This window comes from Erpetoichthys calabaricus, chromosome 3 (assembly GCF_900747795.2).
Source record: "Erpetoichthys calabaricus chromosome 3, fErpCal1.3, whole genome shotgun sequence".
Taxonomy (NCBI): Eukaryota; Metazoa; Chordata; class Cladistia; order Polypteriformes; family Polypteridae; genus Erpetoichthys; species Erpetoichthys calabaricus.
The window spans coordinates 262,433,692-262,452,872 of NC_041396.2; positions in this window are offsets into that span (position 1 = coordinate 262,433,692).

Here is a 19,181-nt window from a genome sequence, read left to right on the forward strand (position 1 = left end):
CCGCCATCATACTGACATCCCAACATTCCTAAAGGAATCTTTCACCCTGCTCTTCACTCACCAAATGGCAAAGCAAAAAGTGAGCTTCGAGACTCATTTTGTAAGCCAGTTCCTTAATTTTCACTAATACATTTTTCACAACTTCTTTACAATTTGACTGTTCATTGTTACCTGGAAATTTCTCCTTTGAATGATGCCAAGGCCTTTCGTTTCACGGCATTCATCAAACCGTGAAGCTATGCATCAGAAATCACTTTTCAAATATCAGGTCAGGCAAAAATGCCTTCTTTTAATTTGGTGTCAAACAAACCTGGAAACATAAAAACAGGCTCCATCTTTTGACAAACCAGGCTTAATATGAAGCGGTGGTAGCAGCACTTTATCCACCAAGCTACAGGAGGTCTGATGATATTTTTGACACCAAGCCGTAGCTTTTTTCTAGTTTACCAATTTTTATGAGCAGAATGTCAGTTCTTGGCTCTGAAGTCCCACTCACAGAGTGAGCATGGGCTTCTAACAATTTCACAAGCTGTGCTACCTGTTTCTATGATTCATCATCATGTTCAAATCCATATATATTCTGACCTAATTATTTAATAAAATTACTGTTTTGTTTTAAACCGTGTAGCAGGGAGAATGATGAAGCAAGGCAAAAGCCAAAATGCTTAGGGTGCCAACCAGGCAAAACCCCGCCTAATTCCAACAACCAAAAAGAAAGCTGCAATGAAAAACATGCACTCATAGGCAAGTTTACCTAGGAACAATACTCTCTGAGGATCACACTTTCTTTCCTTCTGTCTTGCTTTTCTAGCATTCGCTATTGAGGTCTAGTCTGAAATGAAACACCACCTTCCAAGCGCATCGCTCATATATGATGAGATGACCGGAAGGGGTGGGGTTCCTTGACTTCATTGCCCTCAAGGGGCAGTTTTTCAGGTCAGTGACAAAAGAAGGAGACAAGACTGTTAGCGACAGCGCCCCCTCTTGTCCCGAAGTGGTACCACATACCTTTGGTGAGACTGGAAGGTGACCCTTTGACACACAACTGTGACGATGTAGATTTTAATATTCAAAAATGTGAAATTATAACATATTATAATTCTAATAAAATACTCATATTTAATTAATTATAGTGTGAAAACAAAAAAAAACTATAATTGGCAGCTAAACAAATATGTTTTGTGAAAAAATGTTATGTGATGGAGAAATGTTTTTCATTTTTGAATTCAATGGTCAAAATTGTATAAAGATCATATTAAATAATCAAAACAATTTTTTCTAATTATACTTGTAAGAGCCAATTTTAGAAAGTTAAAGTTTTGAGTTAATGTTCGCTTTATTTGAATAGAACATAATTTCTTCTATAGTCATAGACAATGGTATAGTCTTTTTTCCCCCTATAAGTTAGTAAGAGATAGAATCTTCTTGCTATAATTGAGCAACAGTGTGATATTAAGTTTAGTTGTGTTTAGAACAGGTCCCAGTAAAGAGGGATTTGATAAACCCATTTTAAGTTTAGAAATGGGATAAGCATACAGTTTTCTGACCGTTTTGAAATGGTTCAGAAATTATAAGTGACTAGTAACGATTTAAGATGTAACAAGATTAAGCTTAGAACTAAATTTTTTCTTATTATAATTTTTTCTTTTTTTTGCTATTTTAATTTTTCTTACTTTAATTTTTGTGTGAACTGTTTTACTTTTAAAATGTAACTAAACTTTTAAAAACGAAGATATTTTGTCTGTGGAGTCATTTCTGCGTGTCAGGCCTTTGCTGAATCTCATTTTTTTGAGTTTGAGCTGCAGAATTTTAGAAAATTTGGGAAAATGCAGCTACATTTTCGTCAGAAAACTTGCCATTTTAAGGCCTTGAAATTGGAATCTACCATCTAAGGACAGAGGACGCTTCTGCTCCTGAACTTGTCAACGAAAGAAAAAGAACCGAGTCATCACGAGGTACTGTGCTCTTACCTACTATCTCTCCGTTATCGTAATGAAAGCAAGGCCGCCGCACCTGAACTTGAGAAGATTTTAAGAGACTGTGATATTATAAAGACTTTGTGGATGATCGCTTTTGCTTTTGCCTGAGTTTTTGAAGCCTCGCTATAAGGAAATATCTGCCTTGTTGGAACGTTCCTGTTGTGACGTTTGTTGCTGTCAAGAGAACCAGCTGTCAGTCTTCGTGCTGTTATCATGGCAATGTCTAAGCATAATTCCAGTGAAATTAGTAGTGAATTGAGTACAGACTCGAAGCCAGAAAATGTAATCGGAGATCTTAAAGGACACATAAGTCAGAGGAAAGATAAACTTTCTGTGCTTATAGCTGAAATACAAAGTCTTAAAGATACTCCAGAAAATCACTTAGAAGTAGCTGAAAGACTTGAAAATTTTTGCGAAACGCACAGTGAGATAGAAGAGTTGAATCAAAGGCTAATATCAATGTTGAGTAAAGAAGGCGCGATTAAGAAACAGAAAACGACATTCGCCGAAAGTTCTAAGAATTGGAACAAATTTGTTAATGTTACAAAGCTATGGCTGAAAGATGCAAATAGACTGTTAACACATAAATCCGATGATCAGCTAGTTAACCAATTCGAAGAGATTCAATTGCAAGAACGGAATCGCTCAAAGTCAAAGGGGCGAAAGACTTCTCCGCAGTTAAAGCGCGCTTTACAAATTAAATGTGACTCTTTAGCCCAGAAAAGCGCTGCAGCGGCATCATCACCCTCATCGACAGTCACACTTGAACGCACAGAACTTGATAGTATTCAACAAATGTTACATGAACTTAAAGCTAAAGTAGAAAAGCAAGAACAACCCACAACTAGTGCACAAACCGACGCTCAAAGCTCCAGAAATGATATACTAGATGTATTAGTACGAAATCAAGCCGAATATCAGAAAAATCAAGCTGAGTGTCAGAAAGCAATTACTGAAATGGCTAAATCGTTAACCCAACAAAACAGAGCTACTACTCCACCTCCAGCACCAGCACCAACCCCAGCGCCACGAGGTGAAGTACCACATAGACAGGTTCCTTTATTTTCAGGTGACCCACTTGACTATGCAGATTTCATCAGAGCCTTTGATCATGCTGTGGGTGCTGTATTAACAAACTCACAAGATAAATTAGATTACTTGATCCAGTACACCAGAGGTTCACCTCAAGAAATGATTAAAGGCTGCGCACGAATGTCACCAGATGAAGGCTACTCAGAAGCTAAAAAATTGCTTGAAAGATATTATGGCAATGAGCTATTCGTAGCAGACGCATACCTCAATAAAGCATTGAAATGGCCTCAAATAAAGCAAAACGATGGGGAAGCTCTAAGAGATTACGCTAACTTCCTCTCTATCTGCATGAACACTATGAATGATTCAGGGAACGGTGGGGAATTTAATAACAGTAATAATGTGCGTGTTGTGTGTAAGAAATTTCCATCCTCACTGAATAACGAATGGATGAGGTATGCATATAAGCTTACAAGAGACAATAAAAAGAGACCTGGCATACCTGAACTAATAAATTTTTTGCGTGACGAAGCTGAAATGCTTCTAGACCCTTTGTTTTCACAAAGTGACACTTGTACAGAGAAAAAAGAAAAGACTGAGAAAGCTAAGTATCCTCAGAAATACGGACAGAGATCGGGAAGTATTTTTTCCACAAGTATTTCCGATGTCGATGAAAAGGAGGCAAGAGAAACTTTGGTCGAAAAGACTGTTAATGATAACTGTGCATTTAAAAATCCTTGTGTATTCTGTAATGGGCAGCATATCTTTGCAGAATGTAGTAAAATCAAAGAATTGCCGCACAGAGAAAGAATTGACTTTTTAAAATCCAAAGGTTTTTGTTTTCGCTGTCTCAAACAGGGGCACCTTGGTAAGAATTGTAAAGAAAGAATGAAATGTCAGACATTTTCAGCACCCAGACATCCTGCATATCAAAAAAGATTCCGGGGCAACATCTAAATCTACAGCTAGTGTTGCGACATCTACTGACAAGGAAACAGAGACTGGAACTTGTGCCTTTACTGGGGCCGGAGAAGAGTGTGCACTACAAGTAGTTCCTGTAAAGGTAAAATCTAAGAAAGGTGAAAGGTATGTAGAAATATATGCCTTTATAGACCAAGGCAGTACAGTAACAGTTTGCACTGAAAGGCTCCAGAAACAATTAAACTTTCAAGGGAGAAGAACACAAGTATTTCTCAAAACTATGAATAACTATGATGATGATTCAAAAGTGCTAACACAAAGTTCTGTCTTATCAGATTTACAAGTCTGTGGTCTCAATGATGATAAATATTTTGATTTGCCAAAGGTCTTTACACAGGTCTCCATTCCAGTGGACAGAGCAAATATTCCAATACAAGAAGATATTGAAAAGTGGGCATATCTTAAAGAGGTACGTCTAACTCATATTGACTCTGAAGTTGATCTTTTAATAGGAATCAACTACCCAGAAATCTTCAAGGAGTCACGAACCATATATAGCCAAGAAGGTGGACCCTATGCTATGAAGACTGCACTTGGATGGGTAGTTGGTGGACCATACAAAAAGATAGATGACCTCACAAAACAAAGTGGTAAGATACTCAAACATTCAATCAATCGTGTGTCAATAACAGAGATTGAGGATATGTTGTTGCAACAGTATAACAGATTTTCCAGAACGCAGCTGTGAAGAAAAGGAGGAGATGTCACAAAAGGACATCAAGTTCATGCTCATAGCCTCAGAATCTGCGAGTCTGGTAGGTGGCCATTACTCTTTAAATTTGCCTTTGAAGGATGAAACACTAAAAATGCCAAACAATCGCTGTATTGCTGAACAACGTGCTATTGGACTCAAAAGAAAACTGAACAAAAATTCAGGTTTCCACGGAGACTATAAAGCCTTCATGAAAGACATTATAGACAAGGGTTATGCTGTTAAGGTACCCAAAGAAAACCTAAATAGCAATGAAGGCAGTGTGTGGTACATCCCACATCATGGTGTGTATCATCCAAAGAAAAATAAAATTCGAGTAGTCTTTGACTGCACTGCCACCTACCAGGGAATCTCACTTAATGAACAATTATTAAAAGGCCGTGACCTAACTAACACACTCATTGGCGACCTTACAAGATTCAGAAAGGAGCCAGTAGCACTAATGGCAGACATTAAGTCAATGTTCTACCAAGTTAAAGTACCAGATAAAGACACTGATCTTTTACGTTTTTTATGGTGGCCTGAAGGTAATCTAAGTAAAGACCTTGACGAATACAAAATGACAGTACATCTTTTTGGTGCTACTTCTTCACCCAGTTGTGCTTCTTATGCTTTGCGTAGAACAGCAGAAGATGCCAGGGATATATTTCCTGAGGAAGCTGTTAACACCGTTCTCAATAACTTCTATGTGGATAACTGCTAAAGGTGAGTAACAACAGAGAAGTTTTATTGTCTATACCAGAAGAAGACAGAGCTCATGAACAAAAGGACTTAGACTTGAGCCACAGTCTCCTTCCCACAGAGCGTGCCCTGGGTGTCCAGTGGTGCACAGAAACGGACAGTTTCAAACTTCAGATTAAGTTACAAAACAAGCCCGCTACAAGGCGTGGTATTCTGTCTGTTGTTAGCTCAGTTTATGATCCACTTGGTTTTCTAGCACCCGCCCTACTGCCAGCAAAACTTATTCTAAGAGACTTATGCAAAGAGAAATTTGGGTGGGACGAAGAAGTAGAAGCCAAACACAGTCAGAAATGGAAAAAATGGATGGATGATTTGCAGTTACTTACAGACTATAAAGTGAACAGATGCTTCAAACCTACCGGGTTTGGAACCATAAAGACAGCACAAATGCACCATTTTGCAGATGCTAGTGAAGATGGATATGGTACTGTCACTTACCTTGTCTTAACCAATGAAGAGGGCAAAAAGCATTGTTCATTCCTGATGGGCAAGTCAAGAGTTGCACCATTGAAGCATGTCACGATTCCAAGATTGGAGCTGACTGCAGCCGTTGTGGCAGTTAAAATGGACAAAATGCTTAAAGGTGAGCTACAAATGCCCTTAGAAGAATCTACATTTTGGACTGACAGCACCACGGTGCTAAAATATATTTCAAATGAAAGCACTCGGTTCAAGACCTTTGTTGCCAACAGAATCTCCGTGATCAGAGATCATTCACAGCTTTCACAATGGAAGTATGTCATATCTGCTCTTAACCTGGCAGATCAAGCATCCAGGGGGCTAAGCATAGAAAACTTTCTCAAAAGCACCACATGGTCACAAGGTCCAGGTTTCTTATTGAAGCCTGAAAAGGAGTGGCCAAAAAGACCAGATCAACTGAATGATCCACTCATTGAAGATGATCCAGAAGTTAAAACTTGTGCAGTTAACGTGACAAAAATAGAGGAAGCAACCGAGCCTATCAACAAACTAATCACCTATTTTTCAGATTGGCATCGCTTGAAGAAAGCAGTGGCTTGGTTTCTCAAGTTTAAAGACATAATGCTGAACATAAGAAATGAAAAAAAAACATTCCAACTAGAAGTCAGTCAGACTAAAAGTAATCCAGAAGAACAAAAATCACTCATTGCAAAGCACATGAAAAAGTATAAACTGACTCAAAACAAATCCAATTTCTCTAGACGATTTAGTTAAAGCCGAAACAGAGCTTATCCGCCTCAGTCAACAGCAAGAATTTCCAGAGGAATTACAGGCTTTAAAGAAAAAGACTTGTGTTAAAAAGAACGTCAAAAATGGCTAGCACCAAGAAGAAATTTTGAACCAGGGAACGTTGTTTTAATTGTAGATAAAGCTACACCTCGCAATTCCTGGGTAATGGTTCGAGTCATCAAGACAATGCCAGATGCCAAAGGTGCAGTCAGAAGAGTTTGTGTGCAGACCAAAACCAGCACACTGGACAGACCCGTGAACAAACTGTGCCTGCTTCAAGAAACAGCCAATGTTTGAAATATGAAATTTTTTAAGTGTTTGTTTGCATTGTTATTGCTAGTGATTTGAAAACAATAGTTAATATAAAGTTAACTGGCTCATATTGAAGTAAAGAATAGTAATTGTCTCTGCTCCTGCATAGCCAATTAGGGGCCGGAAATGTAAGAGCCAATTTTAGAAAGTTAAAGTTTTGAGTTAAACTCATATTAAGTTCGCTTTATTTGAATAGAACATAATTTCTTCTATAGTCATAGACAATGGTATAGTCTTTTTTTCCCCTATAAGTTAGTAAGAGATAGAATCTTCTTGCTATAATTGAGAAACAGTGTGATATTAAGTTTAGTTGTGTTTAGAACAGGTCCCAGTAAAGAGGGATTTGATAAACCCATTTTAAGTTTAGAAATGGGATAAGCATACAGTTTTCTGACTGTTTTGAAATGGTTCAGAAATTATAAGTGACTAGTAACAATTTAAGATGTAACAAGATTAAGCTTAAAACTACATTTTTTCTTATTATAATTTTTTCTTTTTTTTGCTATTTTAATTTTTCTTCCTTTATTTTTGTGTGAACTGTTTTACTTTTAAAATTTAACTAAACTTTTAAAAACGAAGATATTTTGTCTGTGGAGTCATTTCTGCGCATCAGGCCTTTGCTGAATCCCATTTTTTTGAGTTTGAGCTGCAGAATTTTAGAAACTTTGGGAAAATGCAGCTACAATACTGTCTTGTATATCCTTAATCGAAAACTGAAAAGATGATTTCTTGCCGGAGGCAGAGTTCTTTTCCAGGTGTCCTGCAGCTAAACAGATAGCAGCTCCTCTCAAAATGTCAGAAAAGCAGCAATGAGCCAAGCACTACATGAACTAAAATGTAACTAAAAAGTGAACTGAAAGCTGAACTGAGATTCCTATTGAAAACAATTCTAATAAAAGGCAGCCACATACCTGGGTTACCATCCGCTAGCAAAGCAGCTAATAAATTTTCTCAAAACACAGCAAAGCTATCACACAAGCTCAAGGTTGATTCCCATGGGAATCAAAAGCTGCACTAAAGCTGCAACAGACTGGATATACAAAACATTAAAAGGACCTGCATTGCCTTTTAGCTTTCCCAGAATACACTTCACTGCTGGCCAGTCAGTTGAAAAGGTTATAGCATTCCCCCATACAGTGACCCAGAAGATGAACCAAAGCCCAACACCCCTAAATCTTCCCACTTATTCGTCTGGTGCCACTCCCAGTGCTGGTCCACTTTAAAAGGCTTGTCACACAGCAATCATCAGTGGTCTTGCATGACCAAAGGAGGAAGACTGCTACCCCACAATACTGTGCAAAAAGAAATATTGGCAACAGTATACTCATACTGTTGTGATATCCGAGTCCACAAAACCAGAATAAATAGGCTAAGGGTGGTCTCACAGCAGTGAAGTATTGGTGGACATGCTTCTTGTGCTTCCATGCACAGAACACAAAGAAGCAAATATGCACAGTCAATGTCAATGTCAATTTATTTATATAGCACATTTAAAACAACATAGGAATGCTGTGGCCAAAGTGTTTTACAATAATTGAAGAAAAAAAACATACAATTAACATAAATGACATAAATAGAAATAAAATAAATGAACATAAATAAAATAAATAATAAATAGAAGAAATATCACATAATCACAATGAGGAAACCATCAGTATTACTTAAGGTCACGGAATGCAAGTGAATAGAAATGAGTCTTTAATCTTGTTTTGAACAGTTCAATTGTAGACGACTCCTTTATATGATGAGGTAAAGAGTTCCACAGGCGAGGAGCAGCAGCTGCAAAAGCCTTGTCCCCCTTAGTTTTACACTTGGTACAAGGGACAACAAGAGACAACTGACCAGAAGATCTATTCTAGATGGCTATTGTAAAATACACAATTCAGATAAATAGGCAGGAGCAAGCCCATGTAAAGATTTAAAAACTAGCAACAACATTTTAAAATTAATTCGAAAACTGACAGGCAGCCAGTGTAAAGAAGCTAATATTGGAGAAAAAGAATCAGACTTTCTTGCCCCAACCAGAAAGCGAGCGGCAGCATTCTGGACCAACTGTAACCTGCGTATCAGGGATTTGCTAATCCCAGAATACAGTGAGTTGCAGTAATCAAGGTGAGAAAAGATAAAAGCATGAGTAGCTTTCTCAAGATCCCTAGAAGATAAAAAAAAGGCTTGATTTTACCTAGTAGACGAAGCTGGAAAAAGCAACTCTTGACTACAGAATTAATCTGTTTCTCAAAAGAGAGGTTACTGTCAAAGATAACACCAAGATTGTCCATAAACCCATCCATTTACTAAACATGCTTATCCAGATTATAAATAAAATTTACACAAAACAATATCAAATACAAAAATTACTTACAGTAGGTGGCACGGTGACACAGTGGGTAGCGCTTCTGCCTCACAGTTAGGAGACCTGGGTTCGCTTCCCGGGTCCTCCCTGCGTGAAGTTTGCATGTTCTTCCCGTGTCTGCGTGGGTTTCCTCCAGGCGCTCCGGTTTCCTACCATGGTCCAAAGACATGCAGATTAGGTGCATTGGCGATTCTAAATTGTCCCTAGTGTGTACTTGCTGTGTGGCTGTGTGTGCGCGCCCTGCCCGGGGTTTGTTTCCTGCCTTGCGCCCTGTGTTGGCTGGGATTGGCTTGTTGGATATATTGGATTGGTTGACCCTGTAGTTAGGATATAGCAGGTTGGATGATGGATGGATGGATGAAAAATTACTTAATGACAAAACCACTTGTAAAATAATAATTCAACAACATTAGAAATTACCAAAAAAGAGAGATGGTACACATAAGGAGGGCTCAGACTCTAGCATAAACATTACATTCCCACATTCCCAAAGAGGTGCAGACTTAATAATTTGACTACATGGCATTGCAATGGACATCCAGAGCCGGGTCCTTACCTACCATACACCTAGCACTACTGGGAAGGGCTGCTTTCTGTAATCTTTAACTGGATTATTGTGTCTGAAAATGTTATGAGAAAGCATCATCATGTTATATGTAGCAGAAGCTAATCTTTGTAGCTCAAGGATAACTTGTTGTCCGTAACATTTACAGCATAAGGATACAAAATAAAACAATGACTGAAATGTACAGCAAAATGTTCCAGTTAAGGATCACATGTAATAAGCAGAGGAAAAGAAATTCTTGCATAAAATAAGCAGAAAGGGCTAATAGCCAAACGTTTAATATATATTTAAAAATGACATAGATGGTTTGACTTAAGCTTCAGTTGAGGAAACTGAAGGCATGTACAGAGCAACAAGATATCATTCATATCTGATCTTGTCTCCCTGTAGTGATTTTACTTAGAAAATAATATGTTGTAAAAAGAGAGTCAATTGTGTGCACGAGACAGTAATTACAGGTGCACGGTATTCAGTATTCATACTCTAAATTGTGGGAACAGCTCACCAGAATGGATGTTGCTGGTGATCCATGAAAGGCTTTTGGCATGTTGATCTGTTTTGTCACTAGGACTGATGCATACCATAAAATCCTTGGAGACACCATCAAAAATAAAAGGGTCACTGGAAGCCTTCGTGTTACTCTTATCCTCTACTCACATCTCTTACCTGCATTCTTTTCTCACTTTATTTTTATGCTGTCTCACTCTTATTTGCATTCCTTCTGCACCTCTGGGTCTATTGTCTACCATCTCTATAGATTCCTGACCAAAATCAAAAAACTCATGCCCAGGTAGCTTATTTTATGTGTTATTTGTTTCATTGATGGCTCATGCAATACTGGGGAGATCAGAGTGTCCACCCAGGGTTAATTCCCTCTGTTTTGCACCTTTGCCCACATTAACTGACAGCTGGCAGGTGTTACAGCATATGTTATAACCTTTAATGTATTCATTAATTCTTTTTCTGGACCCATTTATTCCAGTGTAGGAACACTGGTAGATAGAGGGAATGTAAAATATGAAATAAGGCTCATTTTGGAAACTTTTGGAGTTCTGTACATAATTTAAATGTTCAATTTCCAAAATTCTAATTTTATAAACTCACATTTAAGAAAACTTTTATACAAAATGCTTATTTTTTCATTCTAGGCACTCTCATTTCAGTTCTGCTATGCTGACACTGGTTATTAAGCTGAAGCAGCAGCAGCCCAATCATAAACTGTCACACGTTAAGAATTTCAAATGAAAAACACACACATGCCAAGTCAATCTTAGTCTACAGAAAATGAACTCTGACTTTCACTGTTGTTTATTTTCTTCACATCTTTCAAGTAATGACAAAAGCCCAAACGAAAACACTGAGCCTTCCTTGCTAATTCTGGTTTAAAAAATAAAGTAAGAAGAGCAATCTGTGTGGCACCTTCAACATTACACCATGAAATGCACTGCCTCTCCAGATCAACCAGGGGCAAGGAATGGAGGGAGAGTAACCCATTGCTGTACATTAAAACTGAAGGAATAGCCGTCTGCATTCTGAAAAGGAGTGAATTAATGCAGAAATAAACAGTGATAGTTGACTGCTTTCTAAATTTACTATCTATTTCAAGATCACAGGGACTTTTCACTCATCCAGTACTTTTCCTGTCTGGTTGCTAAAATATGTATGAATAAAGCTAAATGTGTGGCATGCAAATCCACACCATTGAACCTGATTCTGTTTGCACAGATTTCTCATTTGTACATATGGAAATCATATGTTATGCTCGGTTCCAAAATATTTCCCTTTTGGAAAACTTTATTTAGTAACTGCACTGGCACTTAATTAGGGAAGTCCCACTATCAAGCATTTTTGGGACTTAGCACCTGTTTTGTGGTGTAAAAGTGTCTAGAAAAGGCCAAGGTTCTTTATATATTGGTGGACAAGTTAATACTGGAAATGCCTCGATTCACACAAACAGTATGTCCTGCAAAACTACCTATTCAACATTTACTCAGCAAAGTGAAGTAAAGTGAAGTGAAGTGAAGTGAAGAATATCTCAACACTGGCCAAAGGCTAGCCACCTCACCAGGGGCAAGAAGCCATTCCGCTCATGAGACGTCCCTGTCGGAATTCACATATATGTCGATCCATCATCAGATCGCTTCCCCAGCAAAAACAAGGAACCATTATGTATCCCAATGGCTGCCTTTGAAGGAGCTACACAATCTCACAGAAACCAGTGGCTAATCACTACTCCTGACAGTACACAACCTAAATAGGCGTGACTTGTTTCATTAACAATAATTGGCCATTGCTAAATGTCAGTAATCAACAGGACACTTCAGCAAAGCAATTCTCAAACTATTACAATAATTAATTATGTTTATTTGAAGGAGAAACCAAGTGTAAATGTTAGAAATGAAAACATACAACCTGAACAATTCAAATCAGGGTCATACACCAAGCTTCTTTTCAGGTGGCCATGGCTTTGATTGTTGCAGTCTTTGGTTTCTTAAACCAGGTTTGGGAGCGCAGAAGCAGTCTGTAGGTGGCAGAGTCAGGCTGAGTGGTCTTCTCTTTGGCAGTTGTTTCTCTCTCTTTCTCCAAGTTTTGGCAGTTATGATGTATCTCTGACAGTGCCTTCTTCTTCTTCTTCTTCTTCTTCTTCTTTTGTTTAATGGAGGTTGGTAAACCAACTTGAGGTGCATTACCACCACCAGCTGAACTGGAGTGTGATGCAGAAAGGGGAAAAGAAAAGAAAAAAAACTATAACTAGAAATGCCTACCTATTTTCCAATTATATTTCTAATTATAACCTTATACAAGATATTAAATCAGTCAAAAATATGGGACAACTGATAAGTTTCCATAGTCTGGTTGATTGTTGATTAAGTTACTTTTGACTAAACACAAAACATGCTAATCATAATGTCCCACACCCACCACATGATGAAACTTGGGATCCTGGTTAGCAACCCCCAAGGCAGACACGCAGTCCAGTCACACCCCTCGGAAATGACCGTCTATCTGCTGCGGCCAGGTGATATGTGGGTGTCCCCTTGGCTTTGGGTCCTCAGCAATGAGCTCTGAGCCTACAAATCATTATCTAAATAATTCTAAAATAAAAACACACTAAAATCAAGCACACAAAATGTACATTACAAATCGTATTTAGCATAATACAACAACACAATTCACCACAGCACAGATATACGTTGTTACTCTCTCTGGCTGATTCTGTCTGTGAAATTTGGCTTGGGGCCAAAATGTTTTCCCCTGGGAAAATTTATTTAGTGAATGCATCTAAACTTTATTCCACCAAGAGCAGCACTGTGTACTTTTTCAAGCTTTCTTTATTTGTTTTATTATCTTCTTTTGTATGTTTTAATAGATCTATTTTCTGCATAGATACAAATACCCTGAAAAGTTACCATTTTTTACTTGTGTGTCAATTATTTTTATGTTACAACACTGCGTTTTCAAGGAAGTCTATGCAGGCACTGTATTGTGTTAATCTTAAGTCATACTGGATGAGCAAGCAGTCATTTCCTGTACCGTGAGTACCATTTGTGTTTTTTCTTATGCCCTCCAATGGGGCTTTTCCATTTGTCATTTGGAAAGACAAAATCTCTCTTGGGCAACATATCATTTTTCCAGTGTTTGTTTCATTTACTAAAACATGAAAGTATAGTTTGAATAACCAGAATTCTGGGGCCTGTAGCAACAACTACTCTTACTTTCTGTTTTGTGGTGTAAAAGTGGCCAAAAAAGGCACTAACCTTTGAGGTTCTTTTTATATTGGTGGACAAGGTAATATTGGAAATGCCTAAACTGTTAGCCTTGATTCACACATACGTCCTGCAAAGCTTACCAATTCAACATTCACTTAGCACACATAATTTCAAATACAATGCAAGTATATCGCAGCACTGGTTGAGGCTAGCTACCTCAACTCTGACACCATACCAGGGGCTAGAAGCCACCCCAACTCAGGATGCGTACCTGCTGGGATTACCTTCTGTGTCGATCCATCTTCAAATTTTTCCCCTGAAAGGGCTACACTTCAAAATACTCTATCAAAAGCAAGGAACCACCACTTCTGTTAGGCTTTTGTATCCCAATGGCTACCTTTGAAAGGGCTACACAGTCTAACAGAAGCCAAGGACTAACTGCTACCCCTGAGACTATGTAACCTAAATGGACACAGTTGGTTTAATTAATAATCATCAGTTAATGCTAAATGTCAGTAAACAACAGGACAACTTCAGCAAAGCAATACTCAAACTATTTCAATCATTATGTATGTATAGTAGATGTAAATATTTGGTATGAAAACATACAACCTGAACGATTCAAATCAAGGTTACACAGCAAGGTACATATCAAGTAGCTGTAGCTTTTGTTATTGCAGTATTTGTTTTCTTGAACTATGTATGATGCTTGGGAGCAGAGAAGCATCTGTAGACGGCAAAGTCTAACCAAGTTGTTTTTTCTTTGCTAGTTGTTTCTCTTTCACTTCTCCTAAAGCTTGATATAAAATTCTTTGCATTTATAGTGTCATGCTGGCTGCATTATGCAAAACATAGCTTCAGTCAAAAAACTGGGACAACTGGTATGATCCCATGGGCTGGTTGATGGTTAATTCATTTATTTTTGGAATATGTTCTTTTTGAAGTCCCAAACCTCCATTTCACACATTATTACAAACACACACACACAGGTCAATTTATCTAAGCTTAGACACATACATTCTAATAAACAATGACACGCTTTAACAATTTATACTTATTTTCCCAGAATTCCTGTCAATGTCTATTTTGCATATACCTCTGAATTTTATCTAATCCTAAATTTGGCAGTCTTGGAAAACTATTTCATGAATATTAATGATCTAATGAGGTCATTTGTATCTGTCTGCAACTTCAGTTGTAGAACATTTCCCGCATGAGCTCTGAACCCACAAGTTAAGAGACATTATCTAAATGACTCTTAAAAAAAAAGACAGTGAAATAAAACGCACAAATTAAATATTATGAGTCATATTTTGCATACTGTACTGCGATTGCAAAATTTTTCAACAGCATTATACTTCCTAAATTATCCTATAGTGGGCAACAACAGCAGAAATAGTAAGGGTGACAGCAAGAAGGGTGCTTGGTGTGACATCTGAACAGAGGAAGGAGGAAATGAAAACCTGGTGAAGTAATGGGGAAGTATGAAAGAGTATACAGAGGAAGAGGTTGGTGAAGAAGTGGAATAGCCAAGAGTACAAGGATATAAGGCGCAAGGTGAAGAGAGAGATGGTGAAGGCTAAAGAAAAAGTGTGAATTGTATGAGAGGTTGGACACTAAGGATGGAGAAAGGTATGCAGCAGGTTAGGGTGATAAAGGATAAAGATGGAAATGTACTCAAGTACTTTGAGAGGCTGATGAATAAAGAGAAAGAGAGAGAGAAAGTTGGATGGTGAGGCAATAGTGAATCAGGAAGTGCAATGGATTAGCAAGGAGGAGGTAAGGACAGCTATGAAAAGGATGAAGAATGAAAAGGCTGTTGGTCCAGATGACATAACTGTGGAAGCATGGAGGTGTTTAGAAGAGATGGCAGTGGGATTTTTAACCAGATAATTTAATGGAATCTTGGAAAGTGAGAGGATGCCTGAAGAGTGGAGAAGAATTGTACTGGTGCCGATATTTAAGAATAAGGGGGATGTGCAGGACTGTAATAACTACAGGGGATACATCTTATGAGCCACAGCAGAAAGTTATGGGAAAAAGTAGTGGAAGCTAGGTTAAGAAGAGAGGTGCCATGAAAGAGCATCACAGATACAATGTTTGCTCTGAGGGTGTTGATGGAGAAGTATAGAGAAGGCTAGAAGGAGTTGCATTAGGTCTTTATTTGCAATGGTGATGGACAGGTTGACAGACAAGATTAGACAGGAGTCCCCATGGACTATGATGTTTGCTGATGACATTGTTATCTGTAGCGAGAGTAGGGAGCAGGCAGAGGCGTAGCTAGGGTTTTCAGTGCCCAGGGACAACTGAATATTTTGCGCCCCCTCCTGTTTGCCAAAATGCAATGGGGAAGGGAAAGAAAATTTTAAAAAATGTATTTATAATAATAGTATTTTATTGCCCCCCCCCCCCCCCAACTATGCCACTGGGAGCAGGTCAAGGAGACCCTGGAGAGGTGGAGATATGCTCTAGAGAGGAGAGGAATTAAGGTCAGTATGAACAAGACAGAATACATGTGTGTAAATAAGAGGGAGGTCAGTGGAATGGTGAGGATGCAGGGAGTAGAGTTGGCAAAGATGGATGAGTTTAAATACTTGGGATCAACAGTACAGAGTAACAGGGATTGTGGAAAAAAGGTGAAAAAGAGAGTTCAGGCAGGGTGGAATGGGTGGAAAAGAGTGTCAGGAGTGATTTGTGACAAATGGGTATCAGCAAGAGTGAAAGGGAAGGTCTACAGGGCAGTAGTGAGACCAGCTATGTTATATGGGTTGGAGACAGTGGCACTGACCAGAAAGCAGGAGACAGAGCTGGAGGAAGCAGAGTTAAAGATGTTAAGATTTGCTCTAAGTGTGACAAGGATGGATAGGATTAGAAATGAGTACATTAGGGGGTCAGCTCAAGTTGGACGGTTTGGAGACAAAGTCAGAGAGGCGAGATTGTGTTGGTTTGGACATGTGTGGACGAGAGATTCTGGATATATTGGGAGAAGGATGTTAAGGATAGAGCTGCCAGGCAAGACGAAAAGAGGAAGGCCTAAGAGAAGGTTTATGGATGTTGTGAGAGTGGACATGTAGGTGATGGGTGTTAACAGAGCAAGATGCAGAGGACAGGAAGATATGGAAGAAGATGATCCGCTGTGGTAACTCCTAACCAGAGCAGCTGAAAGAAGAAAAATTAATATTTGAACTTTCTTTAATATCGCTCTACAAAGATAAGCTGTAATTGTACTTGTAAGTAAAAATTAAGATGAAGAGGCAGGAAATAAAGTCAGAGAAGATGCAAGTTGAAAATAAGACAAAGTGTGTTTAAAAAGAGGCCATCTAAACAGATCTACGGTGAAAAATGGTTTGGTTTTTGAGTGCTGGCATTGCCAGAGAAATCTTTATGGATTACAGAATGTGGTGGTTTACTGCTCAAATACATCTGTCAAGCTCCCAGAAAGGGGTGTCACCTGTGGATACAATCCAATATGCATTTTGCTATATGAACCAATGATGGTGCCACAGTTTCTTGTATAGGTGGACTTCCACTAAACGTTTGTAGCCCCAATTTATTTAGTCAGTGCCCTAGAGTTCTCAAAATATTGGAGGAAGAAATTTGAAGAAATAAAAAAAAAAGGAATAGAGGAAGGCCTAAGACAAGGTTTATGGATGTGATGAGAGAGGACATGCAGGTGATGGTTGTAACAGAGCAAGATGTACTGTAGAGGACAGGAAGATATGGAAGAAGATGATCTGCTGTGGCAACCCCAAATTGGAGCAGCCAAAAGAAGAAGAACAGGCATCATGATTTTGCAGTGTCTAGCACTGCCACCTCACACATCCAGTGTCCTGGGTTTAAATCCCACACTCTGCCATGATCCTGGTATAGTTAACAGGTTTACCCATCTGCATTGTGTGAGTGCCGTAGGAAATGGACAGGCTTCCCAGAGGGTGAACTCTTGCCTGAACAGGACACCATGGCAAAAGAAAGTGGAAGGACAAGCTCTCTGCTGGGAGTTAGAGTCAGGAGGAAGTAGACAAGGCCTGACAGGAGGAACGTGAAGAAAGAGGATTGTTTTTCTGGGCCATTCACTTTGGTTGTTTTTATTTGATCTGTGAAGATGATATTTAATAAAAAGGGACTATAACTGAACCCATGACAGGTTTGGGTGTGATTGTGTCTGGTGTTTGGGGCTCAGTGGAGTCCCATACTGGTTACAATTGTTTTTCCTCCTGCAACCCTAAAAACATGCAGGTTATATTGACTGGTGATTAAAAACGAGCCTGGTATGAGTGTAAGCGTGAGCATGTCAATGAATTGACTCTAAGATGGCCTGTTACCCTGATGGATTTGGTTAACTGCCATGCACCCAGATATTGCTGATATATTCTGTGGATTTGTGCATTTCCCCATAGCCTTTAATTGGATTAGGTAGACATGGCAATGTTGTTACTCTTCTTTTAGTCCATCAGTTTTGTTTAGTTAGCTAATAGCTTTGTTGTTCCTTTATCTCATGAAGACACTTTTAAAAAATTGTAAAGGTTTCCACTTAAAAATCACTTTGCAGTTTTGATACGGACTTCTGTCAGGCTTTCTTTAACTCTTATATGTTTTTCAGAGGTCACTATAAGCTAGCAATTTCTAAAAAGTGGACGCCAACCAACATACTCTAAAAATGACATACAGGTTAGCTTAACCGGATTACAAGTAAATAATGGAAACAATTACAAAGGAAATTATATGCATTCAAAAGTGGAGACAGTCACCATAGTGATAACAGTCTCCACAAAAGTTTTAGACACAAGTGAGACTGTTTAAGTAATATGGCAGACTTTTACGATAAAGCAACTTACAACATTTGAGATACAATTGGCTAAATTTCTTTTGGTTTTCCAATTGCAACACAGGCAGGTCAAGTGACTTGCTTAAAGTCAACAATATGACAGTAGCAGGATTTGAATTCACAACCTCGGGGGTTGAAGTCCAAAGCCTTAACCATTTCACCACACTGCCTGCCTTGATTCAGTCCTGGGGGACCCCTCTGGCTGCAGGTTTCAAATAATTCTGCTTTTAATATAACTCCTGCTATAATTAAGCAAGCTGTTATTTGCCAATTTCTATTTTTTAGTGTAGCAGTAGGGTGTTATACCGTGTTAGCCATTATGGATGCAATGAGAAGTCAAGCAAAATGACACCTTTTATTGGCTAACTGAACAGACTACAATATGTAAGCTTTCAAGGCAGTTCAGGCCCCTTACTTACAAACTTTGTTTGGTAATTTTTAATTGGAATATTTGGATAATTTAGTGTTTATATCCTGCAAAGTTAAAGAATTTACACCATCATCGTTATTTAATTTCCATTTTTCATGTGTTCTAGTTATCTAAGGTGTTATAAATAAATGTATTATTATTTACTAAGGATCTCATTAGTGGGTCTGACAATAAACTGCAGCCTTTCAGCATTCAGTGATGTGATACCTACTCCACTCCTTGTTGAAAATCCACAGAAACAAAAGTAAATTAGTAGAAAGTCAATAAAAGAAAGTCAAACATCTGTACATAAGGAGATTCTCATAGGTAAATGTTGTTTTTTCAGGGAAAGG